Below are 10,366 nucleotides of genomic sequence, written 5' to 3' on the forward strand. Positions count from 1 at the left end.
TTGGTCAGAGCAGTCCTGGGCAGGCAGTCTGACCCCCAAGGCCCTCCTGCCAGCCAGGGTTCCTCTGGCTGGGCTCCATGTGCTGCTCATGAGCAAACTCTGGACTTGATTGCTCTGGATTTAATTTCTCCTAGGTGCATGTTCAAATGGCTCACCCAGGAGCAAAAAATCTCCATAGCAATCAGCTCTGGAGCTTACTCATGTGCAGCACATGGAGCCTGGTCAGAGCTCCAGAGTTTATTCATGTGTCCTAATTGCACATGTAAACACACCCACTGAGTTGCTGCCTATCCCTAAGGGCACCTAAATTTTCCTAAAGGAAGCTTCACTCTAGCCAAATAGTTGAGCACATATCAAGGTGTAAGGAGTCCTAAGTTCTGGTCTACGTTTCCAGGGCAGCTTTTATAAAATAACCTTCCCCTCAGCATGCAAGATATTCTGGATAGGGGGTAAGAACTTAGTTTCTAGATTCTAGTCTGGAGGGCAGGTACATAGTGACTGGGCACTATATGACATCACTGAGAAAATGAGTTGATTGGAACCTTTGACCTGCTTCACTAGCCTCGAAAAAGTTAGGAAAGAAAAAAAATGATATATTTTATCTCTGATCCATAGACACTTACTTGACATTTTTGTCACAGTGATGTCTATTGGATAATGACCTGCTACTCGTACTATAGTTAGATAAGTGAGATTTTAGTACCAACCATAACAAAAATAATAAATACATGTCTGTGTCATTCTTTAAGATATGCCTTTACATTAAAGCTTTCTTGTAAATGTTCCTGCTGTTGTTGATCAACTTAAAGTCTTTTATCAATGGCAAATTAAGTGAGAATTTAGTGTCAGGAACTGCAGTCACAGATTAAATTTTTAATGTGAGTCATGCACATAGTTCCCAATATACCAGTATATTGAGCCATCTGAACAGTTTTCAGAGTCTGTGTTATTTCCTTTGTAGAAGTATAGCCTGGAAAAAAATGTATTGCATGTGATGAGACCAAGTACCACATGTAATCATAGATTCTTTGGAGGATTTTTGAATAAAGGAGGCTGTTTTAAGGGAGGGGGTAAGATTACTTGAAACAAGAAGGTCAAATACAGTAAGAGTGAGAAGACTGCAGGTCAGATTCTGCTTCAAGTCACATCAGTGGAAATAGGAGGGGAGGGGGACTCTCTGTCCATCTCCAATTGGGAAATTACTTTACAAGCCTGACTATTATCACCTCATCCCTGTTCCAGTGAATCTGTTGGTATCTTGTTCATGTTGAAACAACTTCATCAGGAGAAACTAACAAAACCCTACAGAGAGAATAACTCATGTTTAGCATTCCTGCAAGGTGAGAGACCTGCCCTCAAAACCTTCCCCCAATATGGACAAACAGATTTTGAACCTATCACCTCTATACTAAGACATGTGTTTTTAACATGTAGCCCAACATATGAACTCATTCTCTTTGTCATTTGTATTTTGCTAGAGGGATTGACTGTCTGAAATCAAGAGGGATTATAATACTTATTTCTGAGTGAAAGGAAAACCCTATCTGTAGTCCAGATTTAGGCACAGTTTATGCAGGCTGACTCTACCATAAAGGGATTGAGCAATAAGACAGTGAGCACACCAGAAAGTACATATTCACAGTTCAAGAGCAGATTCTAGTTGTGACTTAAGCACCAACCTTTTTCCAATAAGCGGGAGCATTGTAATGGGAATGACAACAGTCAACACACCTGGAAGCCAGTGAAATTAGCCAAAGGAAATGTTGATTATAGAGATGCGTCTTCAATCCTTCTTGAATTCCCCACTGGTGGAGTTTTGCCCAAATTCCTGCAAGACAGAACAGGGGTTAATCCCTTCTTTTTTCAGAGCCATAAAGAAGACTGTCCCCTCCCATACCAACACACAGGTGGTTATGGCACTCAGTGAAAAAATGGTTGTCCTAGATTCAATTCCTCCCTATCTGATAAAGGTTCAAACTTCTTTTCCTGGGAGGGAAATAATAATATTCCTAATCACCTGTCCACAGAAGATCTTTGCTCTACAAGTTCATGCAGGGGGAAGGGGATGGGGGAAGAAATGAGGCAATCAAGGGATATAGTTCTGCACTGCTCCTGTTTTTTAAGTTCTTCCCACACCAAAGAACAAGAGACCACCAAAACAAACACTGAACAAGCAGCTATCTGTACTCCTAGTATGATTCTTTTTTCACAGGTAGGAACAAACATTAAAAAAAATATTTCTTACACAGAGAGAATAGCAATAGAACAGGGGCGGCTGCATGGATGTGTGCGTATGGCCTGAAATTCTGTCATTAGTTTTAACTGAAAGAACTTCTTAATATTATAACAGACCACACGTACAAGCTGGGCAGTAGCTGGATCTTGCATCTCAGTTAAGACCTGATTTTGAAACCTCAGAATGAAAGTGGCAGTACTACATACTGAGCTTCAAATATGATAAAACATACTAGGAGGACTGTAATTACCCTTTTTCTTCTTGCAAGCTCCAAAGCTGTAGAGAATCTGTTTCAAGAACATATTGTTCATGGAGTCACAGTATGAAGAAACAAGTGTTATCCTGGAATTGGAGAAGGTATGCTTTTTAAGTTGCATATTAACTGGCCAAAATGTTTCTCAACATCACATTTCTATGATTTAGATGGACAACTTCGATAGACAAAATTAAGCATCCTAAAACAAGGGACAGACTTCTTCCTTGATGACAAATATAATAGGCATGTCCAGATGAGTTCAAACATGCATTTCCCCAGGGACAAACAGCAATGGCACATAGTAGTGCCATTGTTACTTATCCACAGTGAATGCCCATGTACATGCACTCTGGCATGCAGCAAGCTTGCAGCATGTGGTGACACAGGCAGGTCTGCAATGCTACATACTGCATGTGCATGCTTATCCGGATGCACCCAATATGTACTTCTCAGTGCAGAAGTGCAAGAGAAGAGTTCTGCAATGCATCGTGTCTACAGGCTGAATTACATGCCAGTAGAGAGACAGGTGGTTATTGGGTCAGCACACACAGAAGAGATGGAACAGAACTATAAAATTATCTTTGCCAGTTCCCTCAGTAGCCTAAGGGGCATCCCATCCAGACGTGCCAACTTTAAAGCATCTAGCTTTGATAAGTAATCCCTAATTTGTTCTTTTACTATTCTAGGTTTTCTGTCTCCTTCCCTATCACTGCTGCCAACTGCATTTGTCATCCAGTAGCTGCCCCAGTTCATGAAGACTGAAGTAAAAAGGGCATGTAAACCTTCTCTGCATAATCCATAACTAGATTGCCTTCTGCACTCTGTAAGGAATGTATAGTTTCTCTAGTCATCCTCCTACTTTTGATATACTTGGAGAATCCCTTTTTATTGCCTCTTCCATCCCTTGCCAGCTGTCATCTCAAGTGATGCCTTGGCCTTCCTAATTTTCTCCTCATAATTGCAATACTCATTTATAGTCTTCCATAATACTATGATCAACTATGATTCTACTTTTTTAGAGGATTCCTTTTCTAAGTTTCAACTCATTGTAGAGATTGCTGTCTAGCCAGGCTGGTGTCTTGTTGCTCTTCCTATTCTTCCATTGCAGTAGGATAGCTTCCTCCTGTGGCCTTTCTGTTAGTTCTTTAAAGTAGGCTTCATCCACTTTCTCCTAGTCTGGAGGCCTGCAGTAGACATCTACCATGTCTCCCCTATGACTAGTTTTTTACCAAGAGGCTTTTAATAGGCATATCTTCCACTTTGTACTCTACCTCCAAACATGTATACTTTTATTGTTTATACATAGGGCAGCACCTCCTCACTTTCTCTCCTGCCTCCCCACCTTCCCTTACCTATCCTTCCTGAACAAACTATACCCATTTAGGACCATACTCCAGTCATGTAAGCAATCCCAATTAAATCATAATTCTGTGCTTGTACTGAGGCCTCCAATTCTTCCTGTTTTCCCCATGCATTGGTCTGGTAGCATTTTAAATATCTGACTACTCTTACATTGTTTGTTTCCAGGATATATCATGTACAGTATTAAGCTTTCATTGTTATCATATTCAATCTTTTTTTAAGAATGAGAGACGGTAAGACCTATACAAACTCTCGCTAATAAAATAATTAAGCCAAATGACTTTGTGACTACAGAAGACTGTCATAGAACCCCAAAGACTAAGTTCTCATGTGATACTTCAGTCTGTTCTGCAGAAACTAATGTAAGTAATTTACTGCACTAAACCTCTTCCTGTAACCAGAAGATTAAATCTGAAATAGGATGGATCTTTTGTATTGGGACAGAGCAGTAGCATAATTAGAGTTGGGCAAGCAAGGTACCAGACCCAGGCACCACCAGGAGTGGGGATGCCAGAAAGGTGGGCCCTAGGTAGTGTTTGCTACAACAGCTGGATATGAGGAGACCATGCTGCCGTAGCAGCTGCTGCCAGGAGCAAGCAAACATTGACACAGCAGCAGCTAGTGCTGGGGGTCTTGGAGCCCCTGAAGGAAGTACAACCCCTATTTCCCACTCTGTACTCCTGGTTCCCCATTTCTTGAAAAGGTTTTGCCCAGGAACAAAACTTGTTAGTTATCTCTCTAGGATAGAGATATTTACCCATTTAGAATAGTATAATTCATATTTTTCTCTGTTGGTTCCCTGCCAATAAGGGGGAGTTACTCATAGCTCTAGTCTTCAGAGGAAGGATAACAGGCAAACCTTTAAGAGGTGCCATCACCAAGCAGGTTATCTCTCCTTTTATACTTGTAAATAGTCATTTATAGAAGAGTATTTATTGTAGATTATTTATAGTACAGTATACTCTTCCATATCTTTGACATGTTCCTTAACACAAGTTGTGAATCATATGGCAAGGCCCACATAGTTATATCTAGAGAATGAAAGTGCCAAGTGAATCGTCAGACTTAACAGGCCTGGACTTCACTGCACAGAAACGGTGTCTAATCCTATCTTTGGGCAGGCCATTAGCTGGTATGAACTGATCCATTCGTCAAACTGGTGATGTAACATCACATTTCACTAAGGTTCAGTCTCTTAGACTTAAAATAAAGCCAGCCATGGGGCTGGAAAGCTACAGGTGATGTCACTGACTATGCCATGGGAATTTTGCAGAATTTCAGTTTTCCACTCAAGCTGTGAGAATAAACTCTAAGATTCAACAGTTAGCTTAAGAAACTAAGCTTTCCTCAACTCACACCAAATCTCTTCTAGAGTCTGAAGAAGTTGTTATAACTCCGTGCTGTGCTTCTATGCTCTGTTTTGGTACAGAGCATAATGTTGATGTAATGAAATGCAGGCAGAGAGTTCTCTTTTACTATCTAGATCAGAGAAAAGTGAGTTTTGGATAAATACCCAGTGTTAACATACATCTATTGTGTTAGGTAGTACACAAACTATAGCAACCTAAAAGCTCTTGATTGGCCTTTATGTGCTAACAGTACATTATAGCTACTTAAAGAGAACAGATAACAACTTGTTCCTAGCAGGGACAAACAACGTTCCTTGAAATCACAGAATTACAGGTAATGTCTGAAATGACCCGTAAATAGATGATGCAGATGGCATGCAAGTCTGAATTACTAAAATACAAGTGATATAGCAAGATTGTAATGGAAACACAGTACACACAGTAACAAGGAATGTTCTTCAATAGCTTGTCTCTTCTTCACAGGGAGTTTAGGATTAACAGACTTTCTAGAAGGAAGAAAGCAGCCATTACAAAAATCCAGAACCTGGGACAGAACAGATAAGAAGGAAGAGATCTGGGGACCTCTTTTGCATTTTGAGCCCAATTTGTTATTTTTAGTGTTGGTTTAGGAGAGTATTGAGTTGCAGTATTAGCTCTCCAGTACAGAAACTTGGCCAGCTAAACACCCTGTCTGGGCATAGCCATGCCAATGGAACAGGATTTCTGCCATCAAAATAGACCTATCTAGAGAAACACAAGGGACTGCATTTCCAAGTAACATTTGATTCTATATTTCTATATCTAAGTGCCATAGTGCAGCACACCCCTGAGTATGGGAATACTAATGGTTGCTAATGATCCCCTTTATAAGCCTTTAAGCTTTTCTTAACACCATCTAAACAAAGTTGAAAAATACCAGCATGTGACAAATTTATCTCTCATTCCAACACACCTAACACTAGTAAAGGTGTGTTAATGTCTCTCTCCTTGTTTTCATACTGATCTTGCTACATTGGTTCATCAAAAGTGTGGGTACCTTTATCTTTTTTTTGTTGCTTCAGTGCTACTAACTATTTTATCTTTCTTCTCTGGCTCATGTTTGTTCTATATGAGCACGTCTACACATTGCCCTATGGCGACATTGTTACTGCACCATGATTTAGGACTTTCTTTTGGAAGCATAGTGCAGTAACCACCAGTACGCATGCTGCATGGCTATTTTTAGCAGCTACTTTACCATAGCAGAATGCTATAACAGGTACAAGTCCAGAGTTGGGGTTAAACTCAGGTATTGAAACCTGTAGCAAGACTATTGTGGGCAATTCTGCACCAGTAACACAAGCAAGAAATGGAATAGGTATACTTTGTAAGTCACTTGTGCTAATTAAGTTGCAACTGGTCAGCAACTTCTAGCATTGTTGACTTGAGCTACGCTGATCAGACAGAGTCGCTTTGACATGGCTGACGTATTCCAGTAATTAATCAGTTAAATGCCAATTGAAGGTAAGTTGTGCTCTCTCAAAATTCAAATCCCTTATTGTAAGTTTATCCTAAATGTCAGTACATATATTTTCTGCCATCTTGTATCAATATATGTATCTGAATCCTGTCAAGCTGAGGAGGATCTAGAAGCCAGGTGTCCTACTCATTGGGTGATTGCTTTGACAATTGTGTTATCTGGCATAAGGTGGGCACTGCCATCAATTTTTAATGAGCTGTGTTCATTGTTTCAGCATCAAAATTACTAGCCATGCTTGAACAGCATTTAAGGAATTAGTGTAAGTATGAGTTTGGTGTGTAGATTTTTCTTCTGGATTTCTTCCAATGTGTTCAGTAGCTCAGTCTAAGATTTCATAGATTTCATAGACATCAGGGCTGGAAGGGACCTCGGGAGATCATCGAGTCCAGCCCTCTGCCCAAAGGGCAGGAAGTCAGCTGGGGTCATAGGATCCCAGCAAGATAAGCATCCAATTTACTCTTGAAGGTGTTCAATGTAGGTGCTTGAACCACCTTCGCTGGCAGACTGTTCCAGACCTTGGGGGCTCGGACAGTAAAGAAATTCTTCCTTATGTCCAGCCTGAAACGGTCTTGCAGGAGTTTGTGACCGTTCGACCTCGTCAACCCTTGGGGCGCTCTGGTGAACAAACGTTCCCCCAGATCCTGGTGGTCACCCTTGATAAATTTATAGGTGGCCATCAGATCACCGCTGAGCCTACGCTTTTCCAGGCTAAAGAGTCCCATGGCTCTCAGCCTGTCATCGTAAGATCTGTTTTCCTGACCTCTGATCATGTGCGTGGCTCTCCTCTGGACTCTCTCAAGCTTCTCCACATCCTTTTTGAATTGTGGAGCCCAAAACTGGATGCAGTACTCCAGCTGCGGCCTCACCAAGGCCAAGTACAAGGGGAGAATGATGTCCCGGGATTTGCTCGAGAAGCATCTATGGATGCAAGCCAGCGTTTTGGTCGCTTTACTAGCCGCAGCATCGCATTGCAGGCTCATGTTCATCTTGTGGTCAATGATGACCCCCAAGTCTCTTTCTTCTGTAGTGCTATCCAACGTAGCACTGCCGAGCCTATAAGGATGCTGCAGGTTTTTCCTCCCAAGGTGGAGAACCTTGCATTTTTCGGCGTTAAACACCATGGAGGTTCTCGTCTGTCCATTTGCTGAGCTTGTCCAGGTCAGCCTGAATCACCCGCCTGTCCTCTGGTGTGGATGCTTTGCCCCAAAGTTTGGTGTCATCGGCGAACTTGGCCAGTCCACTCCTGACTCCAATGTCCACATCATTAATGAAGATGTTGAACAGTATGGGTCCAAGGACAGAGCCTTGAGGGACCCCACTGGTCACAGGGCACCACGATGAGTGACTGCCACCAATTACAACCCTCTGGGTGACTGCCTAGGGATTTTTTTCTGGGGCCAAAATTTAAGCACCTAATTAATCTAAGTTCCTAAATAGTTTTTCCTCAGCTGTCGTGGAACTAATCCAGATCACCTTTTATGATTTAAGGACAAAGTACTGGGAAAATTTATAGCTAGTGGAAATATTGTTTTTCACTTCTACTGTATACATACAACAACTTGATGTGATTGTTTTTTATGTTCCATTATCCACTTGGTAAGATCCTATAGTGTTGGCTGAGTTACTTTGCTCTCGAAATGTAATTGCTGTAGAGCTTTGTTGTTAGTTTCTTTTCCTGTTTTTAATGCTATAGTCCTAATATATGTGTGTGTAACCTGGGTACACACAAGAATGTGCCCTATTCTCAATTGGATGGGATGGGCAGGCAGGAGGGGGGGCTGTAAGAGGGATGCCAGAATTTCAAGTAGATCCCTCTTTCCTCCACAGAGTTAGCCCAAGCCCAAAGATCTTAACTATATACAATTGAGTTATACATAAACATAAAACTAAATATCATATTTACACAGTGAACATTAACCAATAACCAAAGTCAAACCCTAAATAACGCTATTTACCCATCACAACAAAATAATTTCAGCATCATCGACACAATACAACATCACAATACAACATTTCAATTACAAAATATAAGGCGCAAACAGGAACAATCTTAATAACAACTATTCCTTAATATAGTCCCTGACCCATGGCAAGAGAGATTCTTCCTTCCAATGGGGTCCCTTGAGGGGTGTCCAGGAAGCACCAGGGGTCCTTCCCCTTAGGCCTTGACTAGGCAGGGGGCTGCTCACCCAGCCCTTCTCTGGGTTTGCCTGTCTCAAGCATCTTTCCCCTGTGGGACCCAAGGGCCCAATGACTCATGATCCCTCATGTGGCGGTGGTCAGGGCACAGCTCAATGGGGTCTCCTCTGCTGAAACGCTTCTCCAGGCTCTCCTGCACCACTGGGATCCTCCCCACCCTGTGCCCTGCTCTGGGCACTAAGGGCTCAGCTCCTCTGTACCACTGCTGCTGGCTCCTGGGTCCTGGGCCTCATGCTGCAACACTACTATTTCCCCATGCCCTGGCTTGGCACTAAGGGCTCTTTTAGCACAGGCCGGGCCTTTCAGGCTCTGGCTGTCCATCCTTATGCTGGGTGGCTTCCCCGAATAGCCTCTGTGGCTCCCTGGCTCTACTCCCTCATGCACTCCCCTGTGCACCATGTGGCCTGCTGGCCCTCCAGGGTTGCAGGCTCGAGCTGCTGCTTGCAGCTCCCAAAGCCTGGGGTCCGTGCACCAAACCATGCACCGTCATGGGCCCAAGCAGTCTCACACTGCGCCCAGGGCCAGGTCTCCATGCGCCATCCCTGTGCACCATCAACAGCCTGAGAGGTCTCGCACTGCTCCCAAGGCTACTCCTCCAGTAGCAGCTTCAGGAGCCTTGGGCCTGTTGCCCACTGGGGAAGAGCTCCCCAGCTTTTCTTGTCTCCACTCTTCTTGAGCCCCTCACCACATCTGCCCCTCATGCTGGGCACACAGCTCCTTTTATACACTCCAGGGATCCACCCCTGCAGTGTCCCAGACCTGACAGTTTACAGTCTTCAATCAGGTCCAGGGGAGCTCTTCTCCCCCTCCCCTCAGGAAAGGGGCATGACTTTATTTCTCTCAGTCCACCAATTAAAACAGCAGGATCTCAAGCTTGGGACTCAACCCAAACTCTGAAAGGTGAGCCTGCTACATGTGATTTGTATTATATCCAGGTATAATAAGGGGTAACCCTTTAATTAATGTATCTCTACACCTACTATTGGTCATACCTGGAACTGCATAAATGTAATGTCTGATGAAACAATTTTGATTTCTGTTTCAAAGATTTTGAAATCTGTTGTGACAGAACACCCCTTTGGGTTTCTGTCACTTTAAGGGCTGGAGCAGGGAGCTGCCAGGTAGCTGATGAGACTAGCCATTTTTGGAGAGCTCTGTTATAAGAGCAGAGCAGTTTGTTTTCAGCTGCCTGGGGAGTAACATTGCTCAGCAGAACTCCTGTTCCAGCAATATCTTGGAGGTAATGTGAGAGGCTATGGGAAAGGTGGAGACCTCATTGGTCCTGGGCATGACCTAAAATTTCACCCTGCCAGGATAGGGAGGGTTAGTGGACCTGACTGTGGTAGGGCAGGGCCACCCACATGCCAGGACCAAGAACCTACCCAGTATAAGGTGGGTCAGGGCACCTAAACCCCTGCCCCCAGCTTCGGGTGGGTTACAGAGAG

Source organism: Crocodylus siamensis, chromosome 2, assembly GCF_052110815.1.
Source record: "Crocodylus siamensis isolate JL-2025a chromosome 2, ASM5211081v1, whole genome shotgun sequence".
NCBI classification, from domain to species: Eukaryota; Metazoa; Chordata; order Crocodylia; family Crocodylidae; genus Crocodylus; species Crocodylus siamensis.